This window comes from Podarcis vaucheri (genome assembly GCF_965113315.1).
Source record: "Podarcis vaucheri genome assembly, chromosome: 1".
Lineage (NCBI taxonomy): Eukaryota > Metazoa > Chordata > Lepidosauria > Squamata > Lacertidae > Podarcis > Podarcis vaucheri.
The window spans coordinates 105,449,647-105,472,820 of NC_138759.1; the positions used below are offsets into that span (position 1 = coordinate 105,449,647).

Sequence of the window (23,174 nt, forward strand, 5' to 3'; positions counted from 1 at the left end):
TTCATCACTGGTGATCTCAGGATGCAGGGATGGCCTCACAGGGATGGTGCCCTGTGTTGGCAGAATGAGATGTGAGCATACACGCACCCATCCCTGTCTGTTTCACCCCTTTCTACTGCTGTCAACAAATGAGTAAGATAAAAATCTTACTAATGAAATTTCTGAGTAGGATAAGGGAGTTGTGCATGCACTGTCAGGACAATTGTCATCAGAGGCAGGCTTGAGAGGTGGAGGCAGACCACCTGTTTATCTCCTCTGCTCATTTGGCATGTATAGGAAACAATAAGAACTCTCAGAATAGAGTGGGATGGTTGTTCTTTGTGTGTGTGTGAACAGCTCCTTCTGTTGTCCTGTGTGGTAGCCAACATTTCTCTAGAAATGTTCCCCCAAAGTGTAGTAAGCAGAACAGAATTCTAATTAAGGACATTGCATATTTGCACAGTCAGTTAATTGTTCAGAGAATATTTTTGAAAAAGAGTTTTAATTTAAATAGCTTTTGCTGTTGGCAAATCTGTTTGCTTATGTTTGTGTGTGTGTGTGTGTTTAATGGTAAAATAATAATGTCTCCAATTTAACAATAATGTCCTGGGAACCTAAAATAGAAATGTTTGTTTACAGTGTATTTATGCAGTTTGTTTATGAGAAGGTCACACTGCTCTGTAACTTGTTCTGATTGTTTCCAGATTTCTGTGTTGTAATAAATTGTATACTATGTTGAACTAAATATTCCCCCCCTGCAATATAGAGTTGTATCCAGTTCAGCCATTTAAGAATGCCCAAATTTAGGATGCTTTGGAAAGGTTCATTTCTTTTAGCGTATTTGAAACCAAGGGCATTCAATGTGCAAGACTGTGATAAACAGACCAATAACAGAGGAGGCGCTTCAAATGTTACTGGACTATAACTCCCAGCAGCATGGCCAATAGGGATGCTGGGAGTATTGGTCCTACAGCATATGGAGCCCCACAGATTCCCCGTCCTTGAAATATACCAAGAAAGCTTGCTAGCAAAGGGGTTCCCAGGTTTGCTGGTAGAGTCCTATAATCTGTGGCTGTGAGGTGTTCCCACTTGGCTTTTAATTAGAATTTCATCACTTTCCTCAGAGCTATTGTAATGACTGGTTACAGTGAAAAAAGATTTATGGGCATAAACGTAAGGCATAAAGTTCAACAGCCAAAAATTGCAATAAGGAATGTAGAGTGTAAACTCTTTTTTCCCCTTATCAGCAAGTGCAATTAAGACAGATGATTTCCATAGCAGTAAGCATCCTACAAAACCTGCCTGTTACTAATGTTAAACCTGACTACTCTGAAAGTGCTAATCTTAAATTTCTTGATGGTCTGAACTCTTGCCCTCCACCTCTGCCCAAGAGAGCTATATTTGATCCTAGCAGATTATTTCTTCCACAGCTTACCTTCTGCGTTTGCTGTTTTTATTTATCGTAAGTAATATTGGTCAAGAAATCAGTCAAACTTTGAAATTTTAGACGAAGCACTTTTGATTAAACGTTATTCGGAGGGAAATGCCCCCAGAGCTAGGAGATGATAGGAGCAGAAATATGGCTGATCTGACAGATATGTTCACTATTCATGCTTGTGTATTCAGAACAATGGAACTGGCACCGGATAAAGACATGGGGAGGAAATGGAGTCTAGGATAGTGCTCATCTGACATGACTAATGTAGTTTTAGCCTTCAGTGAATAGAACCATAATTTCCAGGTCATGGGAAGGAACCCTTCCACTTGGTTTTGCTCTAGTCAGACTTCAACTGTAGTTCTCTGTCCGGTTCTGGGAAACACACTTGAAAAAGGATACCGGCATAATAGAATCAGTTTAGGGAAGGGCAGAGAAGGTCAGCAGTATGGAAAACAAGACTTTTGAAGGAACTGGGTATATATAGCCTGGAGAAGAGAAAACTGAGGAAAGGCGCTTTAAGAGCACTCTTCAAATAAAGGGCTGTCGATACAATAAAGGCCAAAGCCTTGTTCTTTACTGCTTCAGCAGACAGGATTAGAGCTTGCTGGCTTTAGCTGAAAGAGGTCAGACTTTGGTTGACCACCAAGAAATCTGCTTGATGGTAAGAACAGTTTGGAACCAATTCCTAGTGGGTTTGCACACTGTCCCTTGCTGCAGGTCTTCGGGTGATAGCGTGCTCTGACAGTTGGGCAAGATTGTTTCCCATTTTAGCCTGAATTTGTTGATTTGGCCCCAGTTGCACTTGTTGAATTGTCCAATGGAAATTACCAATATGGACGCCAGCAGGGATTGGCAAGAGAGAAGTAGATGGCAGCATATGCCATGCTTGAGCTGTGTTCTTTCTGTCTACAAAGCTGCCCTTAAATGGAAAGCTTAAGCTTGTTTATGTAGGAAACCTACTCTTCTGTGTGTGGATGGGGAGATGGGCTGCTTGAGTATGCTGGGATTCTCCCCTGTTCTCCCTACGGGTCGATCCAGCTCAGCATTCAGTGTTTGGGGTCGGCTGATGTTTGTGTAGGGTCCAATTCCATGCTGCATTCCACGATCTGTTTCTGCCTGCGTTGAGGTACTTCCTCGTTTTCTCAAAATAATTTGTATGTCGCTAGAAGCAGTTGAGTGTGTGGCCCATGCCAAAGACTTGCAGTGTTTTGCGAGCCTTTGGTATTATATTGCATGCTCTTTCTCTCTTAAGTTAGATTCATCAAAAAGAAAAGAGAAGTAGTTTTATAGCAGTCAATTCTGAAAGCTACTAGTCAACTCTGAAATTTGCTAATCTTGTCTGCCGTCAGAAGCTAAACAACCAGTGATGCAGATTTTCTGATTTCCTTCCTTTTTTTCTGGCGCACAGTCGTAAACGGGTGAATTCATCCAATGAAATGCCAACCCAAAGCGGTCTTGGGATGGAGGCCAAGTATATGAAAATAGCCCGAAATCAGCAAAAAGTTTATACTTCAGTATTAGTATTATTATCAGTATTAAATTTAGAGATGTAACTGTGACTACATTTCTTTGAATCAGACACTTGTTCTGGGACAGTAAGGGCCAACAGTGAATGGAGATGAAATGTGATGAGGGTGGATTTGATGCTACTGCAAATTCTTTGAGTAGACAAGATCCTGATCAAAATTCTCCTAACCAAAAGCGGATGAGAAGCAGAGTGGAGCTGGTCTGCTCTGGCAGCAGTAGCCTCAGGGCTTGTGGCATCCAAGATTCCAGGGGGGAAATGTGTGGCGCTTGTGTTCCTTTTCTCCTTGTTACAAAGCAATGCGTTTTGTAATTTTATATCCTGCCTGTCTTCCAACATGGAACTCAAGGTGATATTCATGGTGCTTTGAAGTGGACTCCCACCCAGACACTGGCCCAATCCAGACCTGCTTAGTGTCAGCCCCTCTGTTGCCTCATCTGCCTCCAGGCTGTACCTGGTTTGCCAATAATTATTTGCAAGGGAGCCCTTTTTCAGTGTATCTTGTGTGATTTTGGGCTCTCGCCCTCCCCCACAACAATGTTAAGCATATTTTCCTACATGCAGTAGGGGATTAGATTAGAAAATGGGAAGCGGTTCTATACTCACCCCATACTTGACAATAAGATAGAAGCACTTCAGTGTATATTCCCCCAAAGAAAAGGTATGACATACCGGTATATAGCGCCTAAGTAATTTTTGGAACTTTGTGTAGTGAACAATTTGTGACTGTACTTCAGTGGGTGGATTTGAAAGTCATGCGCCCTGCCTCAGATTTTTCAGGTCTTTACAAGTGAAGAGAAGCAGTTGAAGAGAGTGTCTGTTGTTGTTTTGTTTCCTGCCAAACCTAAGACTGAAAAAATACATAGGTAAGACCGGAAAAATACAAAGGTAAAAACAAAAACAAAAAACACATACAGAAGTTAGAGAAACATGCCAGTGTGCTGATTTGCCATTTAAAAGCTGTTCTGGAAATCTGTGAACCAAACACTTTAGCAATATGATTGTTCCTCTGTCTTTGAACATAGGCCTTGTGAAGGGGTAAGTGTTTAAATTTGTACCCTGCATTTTTATTTATTAACAAAGCACCCTAAAAATGGTTTACACCACATAAAGCAAGATAAAACAACATTAAAACAACATTCGCAAGCAGAGCAATCAATAAAAGCTTCAGATCACTCAGCATTTTTTGAATGTCAGAATGCCTAAAAGTATACAAAGGAGTGGCCTGCTGAATCACCACTTGGAGGGGATTTCCACACAGAAGGTATTCTAACATTTGGGATGGAGGGATTTAAATGTGACTTTATATTTCTGCCTTCTCCTTGTTGGTATTTTCCTTTCTCGGTGTTTTCACGTGCCTTTAGGCTGTTCCAGCAAAGCCCTTTTTCATTGTACTCTGTGCTGAGATTATTGACGGCCATTGTGGAGCAGTGGTGGTTGAAGGTTTCTGCGCAATATGGGAGGCTGTGGGTTGGGGGGATAGAAAATGGCACCCAGTTATCCTGCTGGTGCGTGGCTGTGCTGACAGTCTCTCTTTCCACCACTGTAACCCAGCATTCAACACTCTCATTGTTGTAGGCGTATTTTGCGACAGGGAATTTCATAAACGTGAGCAGTTTCTGAGCTCTGGGCGCAGTACTGTGCCGAAGATTTCAGATTAAAATTGCCACTGTTACTCGGAAGTAAATCCCAAATGAGTTCAATGGGGCTTCCTCCCAAGTAAAATGTGCATGGATTGGGGACCTGAAAACTTTCTTTTCTTTTAACCCCAACATGTTTTGTTTAGGTTTTAGTTGCCTTGTTTAATGTACTGGAGCCAGTGTGGTGTAGTGGTTAAGAGCGGTAGTCACGTAATCTGGGAAACCGGGTTCGTGTCTCCGCTCCTCCACATGCAGCTGCTGGGTGACCTTGGGCCAGTCACACTTCTGTGAAGTCTCTCAGCCCCACTCACCTCACAGAGTGTTTGTTGTGGGGGAGGAAGGGAAAGGAGAATGTTAGCCGCTTTGAGACTCCTGAAGGGGAGTGAAAGGCGGGATATCAAATCCAAACTCTTCTTCTTCTTCTTCTTCTTCTTCTTCTTCTACTTTTAATGTATGACGTCCTTTTAATTTGAAATATACTAGCCAGTTATTTATGATGGTTTAAGCAATTCATGTTAAAGTGTTATCTCAGACTTTGCTTAAAATCAAAACAAATTTTGGAGTGGGATCATTGAAGGAACCCTTAAGTCTTAGGTCTACAAACTGGACACTCAAGGTGGATGTCTCTGTCATCAGTTGTGTAGGCCTTTAATATGTGTTAATTGTGGTGCCAAAAAGATATATTTATATGAAGGAAAGGGGGTGTAGGGGGAATCCAGGGCTTGTCTGCAGAGTGGAAGGAAAGGAGGACCTTTTTCTGCCTCCCCACTTCCAGCCACTCTCTAAAGAATGAAGAAGAGATATTCTTAAGAATATTAGGGGGTAGGGGAGGGGAAGCATGGCTTTGTTTTTTGCAGTCTTCAGATGAGAACTAGACCATGTGATAAATGAACATAAGATTTTAGCTGCAGTTTATTCGTTTTCAGCTTTGTATTCTTTTTAAATAACAAGTGTGGCTAGATATTCCGTTGCTCCGCCCATAACCTAGGTTTAAGGTGCCATTTAGCTCCTAGCTTTCATAGCTCAGTTTCTAGCACTGCTCTAACCAGTGATGCTGTTGGCATGCAGCAAAGCCAGTTACTGTTCTGGTTCAGTGTGCCAGCAAGAACCTATGCCAGGTAAACTTGCCCACATACCTCTCAGTATTTTTGGTAAATGCTCTGCGGGGAAAATAGAGGTTAGCAGTGGGCATCACTGCACAGGTTGTGCTATATAAATGTGTGAAGGAAGCATGGTTCTTGGTGCAGCAGTTAGCAGGTATAAGATGCAGAATTATCGCAGAGGAATGATGCAAAACTTCTTTTAATGAAAAAAATGGTTACCTCATTGACTCTCTTTTGCATGTCAGTACATTTGTCCTAGGGCACTTACCTGAAACATGTCAAGCTTGAAATCTGAGCCTAAGGACACAATGCTCATAGAGGAAGTTAGCAAATTATAGGCCTTGATCTGTTGGGACAAATGACATTCTGGTTTTCATTTTCTCTCCAGATCTCTCTGCATTGGGCTGCTGTTTGATCCTGAAGCTTATTTCTAATAGGCAGCAGGGACAGGTTTAATCTTTTCTCCACCTTCGGTAGCTGCTTGTAATGTGTTGCAAACCACGAGGACCTGATAATTGCCAAATTTGTGTTATGACTAGTGCCACCTTGGAGAAAAATGTAATTCTAGGTATATCACACAGTATGAACACTAACATTGTTTAGTGGCGGAGAACCTGGTGGACAGACCATAGGATCCAGTGGGTGCCTTGTGCAAGTATCGTTAATGAGTTTGGTTCAGAGACATTTTGATGGCCCACACTTTTGTCATAACCCACACTTCTGCCAAGCGGCTGCTTAGTGGTAGTAGGACAGGGGGAATTTTGGAGTAGAGAAGTGGAGGGAGGGCTGCTTAGCCCTCCCTGGCCACTGCTTTACCCCACCCCGGGTTGGTTTATTTCTGCTGTTTTCAGCCCACACTTTGTTAAAACCATTAACTGGGTGGGTGGGTTCTGGACCCATACATGCAACACTGCAAGGCAAAGTGGTTGAACGCTGGAAGTCTCGGCTTCCATGGCTTATGAATGCAAATATCTTATTTGCAGACATGTCAAGGATTATTATTTTTTACACATTTCAGAATATGTCATCAAAAAATATTGTTGAACAAAGACAGCATGCTCACCAGCTGTAGGTTCCCCCACCCCCCCATATTTTGCAAAACTGTGTTGTGAAAGCAGGTAGTGCAAATTTGCTAAATTGTGCTCCAGACTGAATATAGCTGTTGTCTTTGCAACCCATTTTCTGCCTCTAACGTGGCCCTGCAGTACAACCCAAATTGCTTACGTGTGTATTTGAGTTGAGAGTATTGGGATGAGGCTTCATTTCAAGAACTAACATGCATTTAAGTTGGCGTTTGTGTTCAAATAGGTGCTATCATGTTCAATATTTCAGTGCCTTGATCTAGCTTGAAGGAATGTCGGCTTAAACTCATTCTTCCATGCTTCCAGAAGCAGCACCAGAAAGATCAGCCTAGCTGAAGCTGACGTTGCTGGCTGGCTGCGTCAGGATGTTGTTTTAAAGGTTTCTGAATCAGTGAGTATGGGCTCCTTTCTCCCCACCTGCTCTTTTTGCTCCAGGGCTGTGTTAACAAATATAAAATATTCATTTGATTCTTGCTTTCTGGAAATGAAGCTCCCAAATTATTAATGTGATAAGACCAGGGGTACAGTCAAAAAAGGTAGGCCCAAGAGAGAGAAAAATTGCCTTGTAAATGTTATATATATATTCCCCAATATGTGTGTACACTAAACTTGTGTTTGTGGGATCTCTAAGGCCACATGCACATGTTAAAGGCTGCCATGTGGAGATCTTAATTGCAATTATTGTTTTTATGAGCTGTGAAGGAGGCTGTTTAATTACAAACTCATAAAGCATTTAGAACAGCTATCGGGGAAGTCTGTTGTTATTGTTGTCACCTGCCCTTCACCACATGCTCTTGGGGCAGGAACATTGGCTGAGGAGCATAGAGTCATTGAGTCGTAGACCTGGAAGGGACCCTGAAGGTCAACTACTCCAACCCCCTGCAAATGCAGGATTCCTGTCCACAGCCATCTCTGCAGGTGCTCAAACCACCAACCTTCTGGTTACCAGCCAGACCCACTGACCCACTGTGCCACATAGGACTATCAACGGGTTACATTTCTGACCACAGCCTCTTACTGCCAGGAGCTCCATAAGTAAAAAATAAAATGAAATAAAAAGGTAAAGGACCCCTGGACAGTTACGTCCAGTCAAAGGCGACTATGGGGTTGTGGCGTTCATCTCGCTTTCAGGCCGAGGGAGCTGGTGTTTGTCCAGACAGCTTTCCAGGTCATGTGGCCAGCATGACTAAACCGCTTCTGGCGCAACGGGACACTGTGACAGAAACCAGAGTGCATGGAAACACTGTTTACCTTCCCGCCACAGCGGTAGCTATTTATCTACTTGCACTGGCATGCTTTCGAACTGCTAGGTTGGCAGGAGCTGGGACAGAGCAACAGGAGCTCACTCTATCACGGGGATTCAAACCGCCAACCTTCCGATTGGCAAGCCCAAGAGGCTCAGTGGTTTAGACCACATCACCACCTGCATCCCATATAAGTACAGAGCCTCCCTCAAGGGGAAGGGTAGTGACAACCTTAAACAATGTAATTTTATAATAATCTGAATAAAGTCGCCTTATTTTTGAAGAGCCTGAATTCAGATTTGGTTGCCCTCACCCAGTTTGCACTAACTTCATAGGAATATTCTGAACTAGTAAATTTTGGATATGGGGACTATTTTTGGGTGCGGATATACTGTGTGTGCATGTGTGTGCGTGTGCTTGCTTGTTTGTTCCTCTTAACACTTGATTCTGGTTCAGCTACATCTCTGCTTGATCTTCTAACCATCCATGGTTGGGTATGTGGCCCTCCCTCCTTCCACTTTTCAGAACCTCACGACAGTTACTGTTATGTCTGCACCAGACACTTTACCTATTGATAGTTGAAAGTGGATTTTCAGGCTGTGTTTAGTTTTGTGGAATTGCCAGCACAGTTGTACTATACTCTTCTGTGTCTTAAGCTCCAAAAAAATGAAAGAGAGGAGCATTTGGAGGGAATTGGGTGCCATCCTAAACATGGCAAGAAGACCAGGCAGTGTTATATTCACACTGTTTTGTACTCTCTGTATAAGAGCTGTACTGTCTCATTATCCAGGGTCCTATTGAGCTTTATGTACTTGGAAATACAGTCACGTGAACTCCTGAGTTCTGGTATTCTCATGATGAAGAAATAGCAAGTGGCATTGTCCTTAACTGCCATGTTAAGTAAGTATTGTTTTGGGGAGGGGGTGGCTGTATGCCTGAGTCCCCTTCTAATTCCTCAATCTAGCATGGCTTCAATTCCTGGACTAGCCAGGCTAGCTTCCTGGTGAGGTCATGGTCCTCGAAGGATAGACCATTAAGGTAATGAAGTAAGTCACTCTGTAGCAGAAGTGAGATCCTGCGCAGGAGTCCCTGGTTGGCTGGGAGGCCTGGGGCCTTTCTATGCATGGTAGCATAAATCTGGCAGGCCCCTGACCAACACCCCTCCTGCCGGGCTTGGGCCTCTGAGGCCTGGGGCAAGTGTATCTGTCTGCTTCACCTGGCAGAAGAAAAATGAGATGTCCACCCTCCTTCAACTCTCTGGTAGTTTGAAAGAAAAAGGCAGAGTTGGGAGTTGAGTTACGTTCACTAGAAGCTGGAAGGCTGCAGGCTGGGCAGCTGGGAGAAAAGCCACGCCTGATTTCTGCTTGAAACCAAGGCATTGGCTATGGGAGAACAAGACCCTCTTGTGGTGTTAAGATTGAATATATGTGTAAATAAACCATATATCCTAAAGACACCAGTCTCCACCAGGCCTGTGCAGGCAGTGGGGCAGCCAGGTACATTTGGGCTGGGCCTCTGAAGCCTAAGTTGGCTGCAGTCCCCCACCTGGGGCCTACCGGACTTACACTGTCATGCAAAGAACTTCCCATGCCTCCCAGCCAACAAGGAACACCTGCCCTGGGCCTCAGACAAGCTCTGCATGGGCCTGGTCTCCACTTTCCTTCATTCCCAGGAAACCGAACCCTGGGTTAGTGTCTAGAACCCCTGGAATCTTGCATCATTTGGAGGCTGGGGTGGCGCAGAACAGTATTAAACTGTTGTGGAATGGTCCTTCCTGGTAGCTTATATGCATGTCTTGGGATGCTCTTTTAATGTTTCTTGTTCATCATTATCATCGTTGGTTTATTTATATACTGCTTTTTGGCCAAGGCCCTTAAACAGACTACAAAAGAAAATACAGTAAAGGTGTGCGGTAGAGTCAAATACAATAAATCAATAAAAGTTTGCATCGATTTTGCACTGCAACATCAATTTGCAATCAAGTAGATGATCTGATTCCTGTTTCAGATGACTGCCAGCTCCTAGAGATTTGTTGTTGTGGCTGTGTTTTTGTATTTCGCTTTCCCTCCCAGAAAACTGTGTATATCCCAGGGGTGAATGCTGCTTGTAAAAAGATCCACTTCCAAGCAGGAGGGCTGCAGCTTGTAGCCTGCCATGTTGTGACAAGCTGGAGAACTCCTTATTAGTAGGTCTCTTGGCAGGGAAAAGTTCCGGTGTTCACCTGGTAGGCTGGAAACACTGTTAGCAAAGAGAAGCACTTGGAGGAAAAGGCATTTGCCTGCTCTTCTCGCCGTGGAATTATTTGCAGCCTCGAGCTCTTCTGAGCCAGCCAGTCTGGTTGGAAGAAACTGCCCCAGTTTGCTTTAGTGTCAGCCTGGGTATCACCTTCCATCTGATGAGCAAAGTACTTTTTACGTGGCAGGAGGAATAACCATCTTTAGATCAGTCTGTGTCCAGTTGTTACCAGTTTTGCATATGTTCATCCCATCCTGTTTCCACAATTATCTGTGTAGTGGCAACAACTGATTTATGCACATACAATTGATGTGCAATTGCACACATGTGCATTGCAGCAACTCAGAAGTTGCTGGAAAGGGGGCTGTAATAGAAGGCATATTGAGGTGGAGTGGGATTATGTTTACTCCACGAACGCACACAGGGGTCAGGAACATAAGTCCCACACAAATCGGTTGTTGCCTATATATTAAAACACATATTTATGAGTTTCAACACAAAGATCACATTGAAATATGCCTTTTAACTCAATTACATGCATTTCATCATAAAATATACATTTTAATTCACCTTGGCACTTTTTTAAACCAGGTGCCGAATCGCAAAATTCAAAGAAGTGCAAAAATAGAAGAATAGTTGCATCTAATCCACCCATTAGTCCATGGAGCTTCTGTTTCCATCACAGTTCAGAGTAATTGAATTCCTCAAGTATTTGTACCCATGAGAAGAGTCCTGCTGAATCAGTCCAAAGGCTTTTGGGTTCAGGTTCTGGGTCTTGCTGGGAACAGAGAAGTTAAGTTCCCAGAAGCCAGTACTTGGGAACTGTCAAGTTGGTGACTTCAAGAAGTATGCATTTTGTTCTATTTGAAACTGAGTGTTGTAGTTAATAGATAAAATGTATATTTTTACTTTCATATTTGAATTACAAAAGATAGTGTTATCTTGACAAACTTCAGAGCCCTGCGAAATGGAAATGGGAAAATCTTTTGGAGGATATGAATAACTTGTCAGTGGTTAAGTGTGCAAGTAGAAGTACAAACCAGGTTATCAGATTAATTTGGGAACAAGGCTTTTTCTATGGTAATGCCACATCTCTGGAGAGATGTCTGCTTGAGTTTGTTGTTGCTCAGGTACCAAGAGAAGGCTATCTTGTTTTCTTGGTCCTTGAAAAAAAAAATCTCTTCAAGGTTTAACTAATTATTATTGCTTCTGCTTTTACTTTTGGCTACTTGTTACTTTATTTATGATTGCTCTTCTAGAATATTCACGCCTCATGAAATAAGCTGCTTTGGAACACTAATGGTGGGGGGAAAACAGGACAGGAATACAAATTTGGTTAGATTAGAAAGGTTGAAAACACACTTTGAAGCATGCCCCACCCTAAAAAGAAACCTGTAATTTGTTAAGGGTGTTGGGAATTGTATTTAAGTGAGGGACAAGCTATAGTTTTCAGGATTCTTTGAGGGGTGTATGTGTGTGTGTATGTCTATGTCTGTAGAATATCCTTTAAAAGTATGGTGTGTATGTAGCCAAAGAGAGCACATTCATGAGCGCTTGAAAAAATGCTGCCCTTTTTAGCTCCATGAACTCCCCTTGCAACTTGTAATTAGCAGCAAGACTAGATGGTCCACTTTTTCATGGAGTAATTAGTACACTAATTGTGTTTGACTGTTTGACCATACTTGCCTGCTGTAATTGAGGTAGGACGGTGAACTCCTTCACCATGTCTGCTCTGGGTCTTAACCGATGACTATGTGATATAATGAAGCCTGCACAGACGTCAAACCAGCTAGAGTGTGTTTGACCTTTCCCAAGGCTTGGGAGAAAGGGGTGGGGTGGGGGACAGGAAAGGAAAAAAAATGAGTGGAGGTGTTGGGGAGGGAGATTTGTTGAGAAGAGAAAGACGTGGAATGATTTTTGCCTGTTTAAAATGTCAGCCAGCCCAGGCATGGAGAAAAAGTGGGAATGAAACTGAGCACCAACACAGAATACAAGAATAAGCAAAAACATAAACAAGCAGTCCTGCGTATTTCTATTTACAGGTAAGCCCCACAGAATCCAAGTGTGTACAGTGGTACCTCAGGTTAAATACGCTTTAGGTTGCATACGCTTCAGGTTACAGACTCCGCTAACTCAGAAATATTACCTCGAGTTAAGAACTTTGCTTCAGGATGAGAACAGAAATCGTGCAGCGGCGGAAGAGCGGCAGCGGGAGGCCCCATTAGCTAAAGTGGTGCTTCAGGTTAAGAACAGTTTCAGGTTAAGAACAGACCTCCAGAACAAATTAAGTTCTTAACCCGAGGTACCACTGTAATCTTAAAGTTCAGGAGAATTATGGAATCTAACATCACTGGTGCGATATCCCATCAACTCCTTAGTTTTCATCTGGTGGCTTCGAAACCACAAGTGGGACACACTCTGACCTATGCTGAGTCACAGCAGTGGCATCACTTGCTCCCCCCACCCTTCCTAAGGAAAGGCATGGGGAGGGTGACTAGGGGCAAAAGGATGATTTGCTTACATACATATATTTTTATAAGTATGAAAAAGAAAAGGGAATTTCAGCAGATAGATTCTTTTTTCCTCAATACTGGAAGACAAGCTAGTTTGATGTCTTATGGGGAGGTCCATAGCTGAGTGGTTGAGCATCTGCTTTGCACGCTGAAGGTTTCAAGTTCCATGTCCTGCATTTTAAGAGACCCTTCCTGAAACCTTGGAGAGCCTCTGTCAGTGGTGACAATATTGAGCTTGATGGACCAATGGCCTAGCACAGTGTTTTCCTATGTTCCAAAGCTGTACCAACATTCCATCTGCTGTGCAGCCATCTTTGGCTTGCTCATCGTAAGGTCGGCAGTTCAAATCCACACGACGGAGTGAGCTCCCATTGCTTTGTCCCAACTCCTGCCAACCTAGCAGTTCGAAAGCATACCAATGTGAGTAGATAAATAGGTACCATTGCGGTGGGAAGGTAAATGGCATTTCTGTGTGCCGCAGCACCAGAAGCTGTTTAGTTATGCTGGCCACATGACCTGGAAAACCTTTCTGCGGACAAACGCCAGCTCTCTCGGCCTGAAAGTAGAGATGAGCACAATACCCCATAGTCTAATTCGAATGGAGTTAACTGTCCAGGGGTCCTTTACCTTACTTGAACCACTTCACATAAACCACTTCTAGTGCTGTGCAAATAAAAATAGTAGTGATATAGTTGAAAAATGGCTTCAGGACAGAGTTAATGGAATATCCACTAGTGATGCTAAATCAGGACCAGTGTGAGATTAGCACTTGAAATATTTATGTGTTAAACATATGGAAAAACTCTCCTTATTTAGCTGGCCATCAGCAATGACCTTTCGCGTCCTATTTCTGCATCGCTGCTTGCCATGCATATGTTTCTCAAGTAGTAAATACAATTTTGGTGGTTTTAATTCCGGGCCTGCTCTTTATCCTTATCAAATTTCATCCAATTTATTCCTGGCTGCTGCTCTCTCCAATTTAGACATGCTTTTGTCCTTACCTTTGGTGAAAACAAAACGAAACTCTTCCAAATACAACAGTAACAGGAAAAGCCTGGGTACGTGCTGTGAAACTGCACCATGTGATTATTATTACAGAGGGGATTTTTTGGTCTCTGTTTTCTGTAGTTCCAGTGATGATTACAGCAAGGTACAGCGAAAAGTGAGATTCTGGGAAATGATATGGCAGCATGAATTTTGTGTTGTTCTGGGAACAGTTGCTTCCATTGCATTGCAGCGTTCCACTCCATCACAGCAATTTTTCGTTTCTGCACCAAGATCGCTATATCCAAAACAATGTCAGTTGTTGCCTAACAGGAGTGAGGTAGGGGCTCAAGGACTAGAGTGGGATTGCAGAGTGTGCTGTCAGATTATTTACTGTTCAAGTCCATTGCATGGCATCTGACGGGAGATCATACACAATGAAATATAATAATAATAATAATAATAATAATAATAATAATAATAATAATAATAATAATTTTTATTTATACCCCGCCCTCCCCAGCCAAGGCCAGGCTCAGAGCGGCTTACAAGCAATAATAAAACAAGTTGAATGATTACAACTTAAAAACAAAATTAAAATACAACATTAAAATATTGAAATATTAAAATGTAGCCTCATCTCAGGAGGAGAAGGAAAAGAAAAAAGAAAGAGAGGGAGGGAATCAAATTGGCTCCAAGCCAAAGGCCAGGCGGAACAACTCTGTCTTACAGGCCCTGCGGAAAGAAATCAGATCCTGCAGGGCCCTGGTCTCGTGAGGCAGAGCGTTCCACCAAGTTGGGGCCAGTGCTGAAAAGGCCCTGGCTCTGGTTGAAGCCAATCTAACTTCCTTAGGGCCCGGGACCACTAGGGTGTTGCTATTGATGGACCTTGAGGTTGGATTAGCTTGGATTACTTCTCATTGCCACATATTTTCCCATTGTAAGCATGTTGCACAGCAAAGCTGCCGGAGGCCTGATTCAGACATGCAAATACTATTGTGACTTGGGGTGTCTCTGTGTGTGTGTGTGTGTGTGCTGGGGGGGGGGTGAGATTGAAAATTTGACCTGCCTGGAGGTTGCCCCACTTGACAAAGGGTGTGTGAGATGTTGCTTTCTGAGGTACCTTTGATAGCTTTCACCACCCCATCCCCAAAATGATATTTTGAAAGGATTGTGGAAGCAGCTCCATTTTAAGGGATTGCTATGCTAGTGTTGCAGATGGCTCCCTCACTGGACTTAGGTGAAAGCCGAAAGGAAATGCAAAACTACTTGTATGCAGGATCACTAGCCATTTGAACTTACTTCTAAGCCACCTTCTCCTACAAGATGTATCAAGGTGGTGTACAGCAATGTATACAAATGCAATGGAGCATAAAATTCCATAAAACAATGCAAATTTAAATGTTGGGATCTGGACGGCATCATGTTGACTCCTCTTGTGCTAAGTCAGGCTTCCTCAACCTCGGCCCTCCAGATGTTTTGAGACTACAATTCCCATCATCCCTGACCACTGGTCCTGCTAGCTAGGGATCGTGGGAGTTGTAGGCCAAAAACTTCTGGAGGTCCGAGTCTGAGGAAGCCTGTACTAAGTCATGATTTAGCAACACATGGAAGGAAAAGTCTGGGCAACAGGGCTTGTCCTCCTATTGGCACCGCTGCATGGTGGAATTTGAAAACCCTTTGGTTTCTTTTAGAACTCATCTTGTTGCATTGTCTGAATCAGACAAATTGCTGTTAGTTTTCACAATTGCTGTTAGTTTTCACACAATAGTTTTCACAGACAAATTGTTGTTAGTTTTCACAACTTTAAACTATAGTTAATGGAGCTAGCTTCCTTTCATAAATAATAGTTAAGATTGACCACTGTTTAGGGTTCAGATGTAATGCTATAAACTGTGGTTAAATGGAAATGGAAGCTTCCCATTACCTTGTCGAACAAGAGAGGGAGTATGGGAGCCTGAGGCTCATCATAATGGCTTAGGGTTACATGCTTATTTATTTGTTTGTTCATCTCGCTTATGAATCACTTCCCACAATGTACCGTATTTTTCGCTCTATAGGGCGCACCGGACCATAGGGTGCACCTAGTTTTTTTGGGGGGAAATAAATAAAAAAATGTTTACTCCCCCCCCCCCAGCCCCAAAGAGCAAAGAAGCCAAGACAGCCAGCAGGATCCATCCTGCTGGCTGTCTTGGCTTCCTCTTTAGCCACGCACAACCTCTCCAGCCGGGAGAGGCTGCACGCGGCTTTGGTAGAAGCCAAGACAGTGAGCGGGATGGATCTCGCTCACTGTCTTGGCTTCCTTTTTAGCCGCGGGGCTGGGGCAGGGGAAGCCTGAACTTCCTCCGACCCCAGCCCCCAGAACGGGTCCTGGAGCGGCTTCCAGAGCTTGCTGCTATCCGCAAGGCTTTTCTGAAGGCTTGCGGATAGCTGCCCAAAGCCCGGGGTGCGCAGCGCTGACCCCTCTCGCTTTCCAGGCTTCAGCGAAAGTCTACATTCGCTGCATAGGATGCACACACATTTCCCCTTCATTTTTGGAGGGGGAAAAGTGCGTCCTATAGAGTGAAAAATAAATTTCAAAGTGATTTATAATATAAAAACGTTTGTATATAAAAACAGTTGTAATACAGTGGTTGCATTCATATTTTGTTTAGATTCAACACAATGGTGTTGCATCATGTTAGAATTCTGTATGCAAAGCCTTAGCTTCTGTTTTTACAAACGAATTTAAGTTTCTGGAGCCAACAAATGGATGTAACTGAGTCCAAGCAGAAGAAAATAAAATAACAAGAGGGCATTTGAGTGGAGAAGCAGTAGATGATGTGAAGGGACCACTTAAATCAGGGTTGAAGGATATCTGCACACCACATGTTCTTAGACATCTCCAACTCCCATCAACCCCAGCTAGCAAGGTCAGAGATGATAGGAGCCTCAAACCTTTCCTCCACCTTTTCCCACTCAAAATTACCATCTTTCCCCTCTTCCCCAGTGCCGTTTGAAATGCATGTTCATGAACAAGAAAGTTGCTACTTCTGGATAGTTTTCCTCTGTCTTCTGCATTCTGCTGCTTTGATAACAATCATAGACCATAGAAATGTTTATTCAATCACCTTACACATGTGAAAAATAAGCCACATAGGAATGATAATGTCAGAATATGGCATTATTTATGGATTAATGTTTTTAGGCAATTGTGTTGTTGAGTTCAAATCCCTATTTCTGCACCTTGATAAATTATCTTAATTTTATTCTGAGGGTGCTGTGTGAGTGGTTTCTGTCACATTAAAAAAACATTTTTTCCCACACCAAAAGCCATATGAATTCCTGGTAATCTGCCTGCACCAAGTACTGCAGTGCCACTAGGAAGAAAAATATTTCTTAGACTTCAAGATGAACATCTTAGGTGATTAATTATTAGATTGGATGAACTAAATTATTACTTGAAAGCCTAAAACAGGTATTTTTAGGAAGGCTGTGGTAATCGTTGAAGGGAAAGAAGTTGATAATATACACCACAACCTTTTCACGCAAGATCCTGTGCAATCCTTAATGCATGCAAGAGTTTAGATCATAAGAGACTGACAGAACAATCCTGCGTTATTATGACACTTAGGGGTAATAAGGGAAAGAGAGAATTCTGCTTGAATGTCTCTGTAATGTGACTAGAGGATTATTTGGATGGGCCAATGATAAGATTAAAAATAAGACTAATTCAAGTTTGGTATACTTCTGCTGATTAACCATGGTCTTCTATACTAGAACAGTGTAGGGGCCTGGAGTCACATTTGGAAATCTAAAATTCTGGATGTCACAAAATACCCATTTCGCAAAAGGAAAACTGGTGCTGCTCAGAACCCTCCCACCCTGCAAAACATCCCAAGGGGTGAAACAACCACAACTCCTAAAACAGAAAAGTAGGTAGCACCCCCTGTAATGAATCCTCAAACCAAACAATAATAGTAATATATATATTTTTAAATAATTGGAGGTGCTGGTACCCAGGAGGCTGTTTGAAGATGCTGTGCCTGGAACGTTCCCATTTCTGCAAATGGGTTGTGGACCAGACTCTTAGCAAAGGACTATCTGAGGGTGACAAATCAAAGGCTGGTTCTGGGAATGGGTCTGACGGGGTGCCACGAGACACTCTGCAAGTCCTGCCCAGCATTCAAGAGGGATTAAAAGTTTCATTACAGTTGATGTTGTTACTGCAGCACATGAAGGAAGTCTCTTCTGCAGTTTATTATCCCCGGCCTTCTATTGTTTCCTGGGCTGGTGATAGCAAAGACAACATGTCGCCATCTTAATCAGATCTGACAAATGGACAATTATGTTGCTGCTTGGCGAATTTGCTGGGTGACTTCAGTAGCTCCATTTTCGGAGCAAAAGGCCAAGGGAGGGGGAACAGGCCTGCCTAACGTTGGGGAAGATGTGTTGCTGCTTGCTGCAAGCTGGGTGAGGATGAGGGAATTTCAAGTTAGCCGGAATGTTAGGAATAGTTTGCATGCAGGCTGAAGGAACTAAGCATTGTGCGGCATTTTTTGTTTTCCTTTAAAAACCTACTGTTGCTGTACTGATAATTACCCCTGTAGCTCTCTTGCTTGATTATGGATTGATTGCTTTTTGAAACAGTTATAAACCACTTGATATTTTACAACTCTCTAAGTGGTGTACAGTGTAAAACAAAAATAATTTTAAAAAATGGCATGAAGCAAGGAAAAAGAAATATAGAAGTATATAAAAAAACAAAATAGGTTTGGGGGGGATTCAAACACATAAAACAGGCCTGATCTTACAAGTCAGGGAAAGCCTATAACTGAATATATTTGTTTTGGAGATACCATTATTTTGGCACACTTTAGTGTGGCCCAGTTCTCTGCATAAATTATACAATAATTGGGTGGCATGGACTAATTTGTTAGATATTTGAACAGAAGCACTTTGTCTCTCTGTATAGAGGGCTTGATGACCTTCCTTTCCTCTGCAGCTACAAAGTCACCATTGGTGATGCTGAACATAAGGAATAGCTATCCTGTGGCCCTCCAGATGTTGTTGAACTCCCAACTCTTATCAGTCCTAGCATGTAGGAATAATGGTTGTGATGAGAGTTGCAGTGCAACCATATTTGGAAGGCCAGAGGTTTCCTGCTCCTGCTGTACATAATTAACAATAGGTAATATTGTGTGGGGTCTGGGTTACTTTGGTGGGTGAGTTCATATATTACAAGGGAAAGCAGGATCCCTGGATCTCCACCATGGGTTGACCATGCGATCTTTGGAAGGATAGTTTGATATCTCTGGTCACAGTCAGTAATACATTTTCATTTCAATGTGCCTGAAAGACTAGGTTGGTGTGTTTTTTTAAGCAACATGGGCTCTTCCTAGAGGCTTATAATATTTTCAAGGACAAGACGTAGTAGGGAAGAAGAAGAAAAGGATGAATCAATCAGGAAAAGTAGAATTAAAAATGTGTATTGGGGAGGTGCTTGATTGAAATGATAGAGGAAGAAAGGGTTTGATGTTGGGTGGTAGGAAACAGCAAGAGAAGGAGGGAATTGATTGGTACCAATAGAGGGAGAAGACAAGATGGATATACAGTAGCCATGTTCCAAAGGTAAGTGATGCCGAGGAGAAAAAAGTCAGTGAAGTAGAGAGTGAACTGAGAAATGAGTAGAAAATAATGGGTCAATAAGCAGCATTTTAGATGATGGTAGAGGCTTCAGAGGAAAAAGAGCAGTGCTTGTGGAGAGAGTAGTGATTCTAGCTGTATCGATCAATTGAAAAGGAGAGGACTTGTCAAGAATATGGATATGCGGCAGAGGAAAACAAGGGATGTTCAGAAATGCAAACTCCAGCAGTCTCATTTGATTGAAAGGAGTGAAAAGCAGGTTTGAGAGGATCAAGAAGTTGTCAGAAAAGGAAATGAGACACAGAGAGAATACTACAGGGTGACAGATGACAATCGGAATGCAAGCTTTTAAAAACAGAATAGGTGCAACATAAGGGAAGGAGACACAGTAAGTGAGAGTGAATCCAGGGGACAGTAGATTTACAAAGATCTGTGCTGACTGCATTTGATAGGAGTTGGAGCCCCAAACCCCTGTCAGGCACCAGGCTGAGAATGCCCTAGAGCAATGCCCCTTTGGTGGAAATTTCAAGGTTGATTACGAGAAGCATTATATTAGGGGATTGGACAAATAGAAGAATTTAAACACTCAGAATTCTGGAAAATCCACCTCTTTCCTCTGTGTGACAGTTGGATAGGTTGGGCTCCCTTTGAAACACAGTCTCAGATTTTAAATTTCTTTTTAACGATTGGTTTGAAGTTGGTCTAGGATCATTAAAGATGTGGTAGGTTTTCCATTTGGGGGGGGGACGCGGGTGGCACTGTGGGTTAAACCACAGAGCCTAGGACTTGCCGATTGGAAGTTTGGCGGTTCGAATCCCCGTGAGGGGGTGAGCTCCTGTTGCTCAGCCCCTGCTCCTGCCAACCTAGCAGTTCGAAAGCACGGCAAAGTGTAAGCAGATAAATAGGTACCGCTCCGACGGGAAGGTAAACGGCGTTTCTGTGCGCTGCTCTGGTTCACCAGAAGCAGCTTAGTCATGATGGCCACATGACCTAGAAGCTGTAAGCCAGCTCCCTTGGCCAATAAAGCGAGATGAGCGCCGCAACCCCAGAGTCTGCCATGACTGGACCTAATGGTCAGGGGTCCCTTTACCTAGGCTTTCCATATACTGTACTATTTTTTGGTGCTCTATCTTCTTGGTTAAAAAATGCTTCAGCCAGCACTATTACTCAAGAACAGGTTATAATTTTTGTTTGTTTTTCTTAGTTTTCTGTTTTTGTTGTGTTGGCACTGCATAAGAGGACATGCTTTTCCCCACAATGCTTTAAGCCATGGGTGTCAAACACAAGGCCCGCGGGCCAAATCCGGCCCGCCAGACCTCGACATGTGGCCCGTGTAGCCGCCGCCAGCCGCCAGCCTTCACCTTTTATTCTCTTCTTTTTTTTTTACACAAGAAAGCCGCCTCTTCAGCGCATGCACAGCAGCCTACGAGCCAGAGAACATCTGCCCCCTAGCGGCGCTGTCCGTTCTACACAGGAAACCTCCACTTTACATGTCCTTTACATAGTCCTACAGATACAACCGGCCCTTTGAGGGTGACCAAACTGCTGATGCGGCCCCCGATGAATTTGAGTTTGACACCCCTGCTTTAAGCCAACAAAATATCTGAACCGCATGCAGTGAATAACTGGCATCTACTAAGCCCTTAGTTTCTCTCTCCCCCCTTCCAGTTCTTGCTTTGTTTACTTCATAAAAGGAACCCTCTTGCAAATATGAATTGCAAATAGATAACCCTCCATAGTTAAGTATGTAAATGTGCTTTCACTATGAAAGCAGCTGTGACTAAGACCCAGATGACTTGTCTGCTTGGCGGGGAGTTGGTGGTAATATGCATGCAGTATGTTAGAACAGCTCTGCCTGAGGGCAATTTTAGTGTATTCACAGCTCCCTACTCTATCCCTTGAGAGTTTGCAGCTTGCTCTTTTGATCTGCCTTTTATCTCTCCAGTTTCTGCCTCCTGCACTTTCAAGCTTCCTAGGGCACAGCTGTAAAGAGGGACTTGGTGGCCATGTTTCCAGTCATAGTCATTTTACTGGTTTATTCTGGGCTGGAGAAACCATAATGAGATACACACTCACAAAGCAGCAGATTGCATTGGATTGGGCATCCTTCCTTGAACCTGGACTAATTGCATTAGCATTAACTCTTGTGGTAACAGCTGTGGTGACTCTTGTACTGCACCCTGTAATTTCTTGCCTAATACAATTGTTCATTTGCACTGTGGTCATTTGTTTGCCACCCAGAGAACTATTGTTACAGCAGGCAGCTTACAGAATGAGTGGAGTAATAAATAAAGAACACATCCCCTGTATTTCCTATTATGTAACATACAAGATACTGTACAAATGGCTGGTTTTTTTTTGGCAATGGCAGGACAAAACTCCCAAGTCTGGAACTGTGCATCGGCCTTTGCAGTATGTTCCTGGGATAAATAAATCATCATCTATATTTTCTGGTGTTGGTTTATTTTGATCTGGGATGGCAAATTTGGTGTCTACCGGGCAGTGTTGGGATTCTAGCTCCCTTCAGCCCCAGCCAGTCTGACCAGTCATTAGTAAATGGAGTGTCAACATCTGTAGTGCCACAGTTTTCCTAACTCTGTAATACTAGAACCTCACTGGAACTCAACCTCTGGGTATAGGGCGGTATATAAATTCAATAAATAATAATAAAAACTTGGAGAACCACCAGCAACCATTTCTAGCATTCAGGCCTGCCACAAGGATACCAACAAATCTTTCCATTATGTTTATGCAGGGCCAGTCCCTGTATGTGCCCCCTTTTGTACTTTGTTCTCACATCTGAGGCCCTATTACATGTAGTCGTGTGAAGATTGGCAGGTATCGAAAAGAAGCAGGGCCTTTTTTTTCCTTTTGCTAGCCTTTCATGTCCTTCAGATGCCAAGTTAAAACATGGCTCTTCAGTAAAGTCTTTGGGCCTGGCTGATAACCTCATTTATTTGCTTTTCCTGGTCATTGATTTCTATCCTGAATTTTGCATCTTTAAGAAGCTTTTGATGTAATGTTTCAACCCTTTTAAGAGAAGGGAGATAGCTTTAGTTCTGCTAGCACTTTTTTCAATGCCCTGTTCCCCATTGGACTGATGTCTGAAAACAGGAGCCAGCTGCATGTCTGCCCTAAAGGCCCTAAAGGCTGGCACCAGCTCTGTCGCAACATTTCTTACTAGCATTACGGATTGGAAGGATGAGGCTTTTAGAAGAATATAAGGAGGCCATTCACTTTCTGTTGAGGAGCAGGGAGAAGAATGTGATTGCTGCCAGGTAGGTAGGAGAGTGCTGAAGATCTGCTTGCCAACCCTCCAGAACAGCCAAGCTTTCCTGGGAGAGAGAGAGAGAGAGAGAGAGAGAGAGAGAGAGAGAGAGAGAACCGATCAGGCTTCTGTATTTGTTGATAAAGCTCTCATATTAGCCATATTCACTCTTTCCCTCAGACTTATATGGGTGAGGAGTAGGGATATTGGAGAAGTCCAAGGAAAATGGGAGCAAGCAGAAGTGGCCAATGTTGGCTTATTCATCATGTGTCCAGAATGGAAGCCAACTCAGTGAATATGATTGGTATTTGCTGTCGTTGCTTTCATTCCACAAACGATACATAATTGATTGCATTTCCCCACTTCCTTTGCACTGCATTTGCATTATAATGAATGGAGTGGAATAAAGTAATGTCAATGAAACAGTGCTATGTGCAGTGAATATGAGCGGAAGGGGGAACAGTGCCTTCTTGCATACGTAGTGAGAAGCGTGTGGGGTTGTCCACTACCCTTTCCTCCCTTGATGCACATGTGAGTG

The 23,174-nt window shown here is 43.1% G+C and overlaps 1 protein-coding gene across 3 annotated transcripts in view; it reads left to right on the forward strand.

The window, feature by feature from the left end:
* The window catches only part of LYPD6 (LY6/PLAUR domain containing 6), a 680,840-nt gene that overhangs the window by 18,151 nt on the left and 639,515 nt on the right, over positions 1-23,174 (forward strand). The window contains exon 1 of one of the 3 annotated variants that reach the window (XM_082199783.1): positions 7,074-7,158. The exons of the other annotated variants lie outside the window; for them this stretch is intronic. The gene's annotated coding sequence lies outside the window, so the exon portion shown is untranslated. Of the gene's footprint in view, positions 1-7,073; positions 7,159-23,174 lie in introns of those variants that run through there. 3 annotated transcript variants of the gene reach the window in all.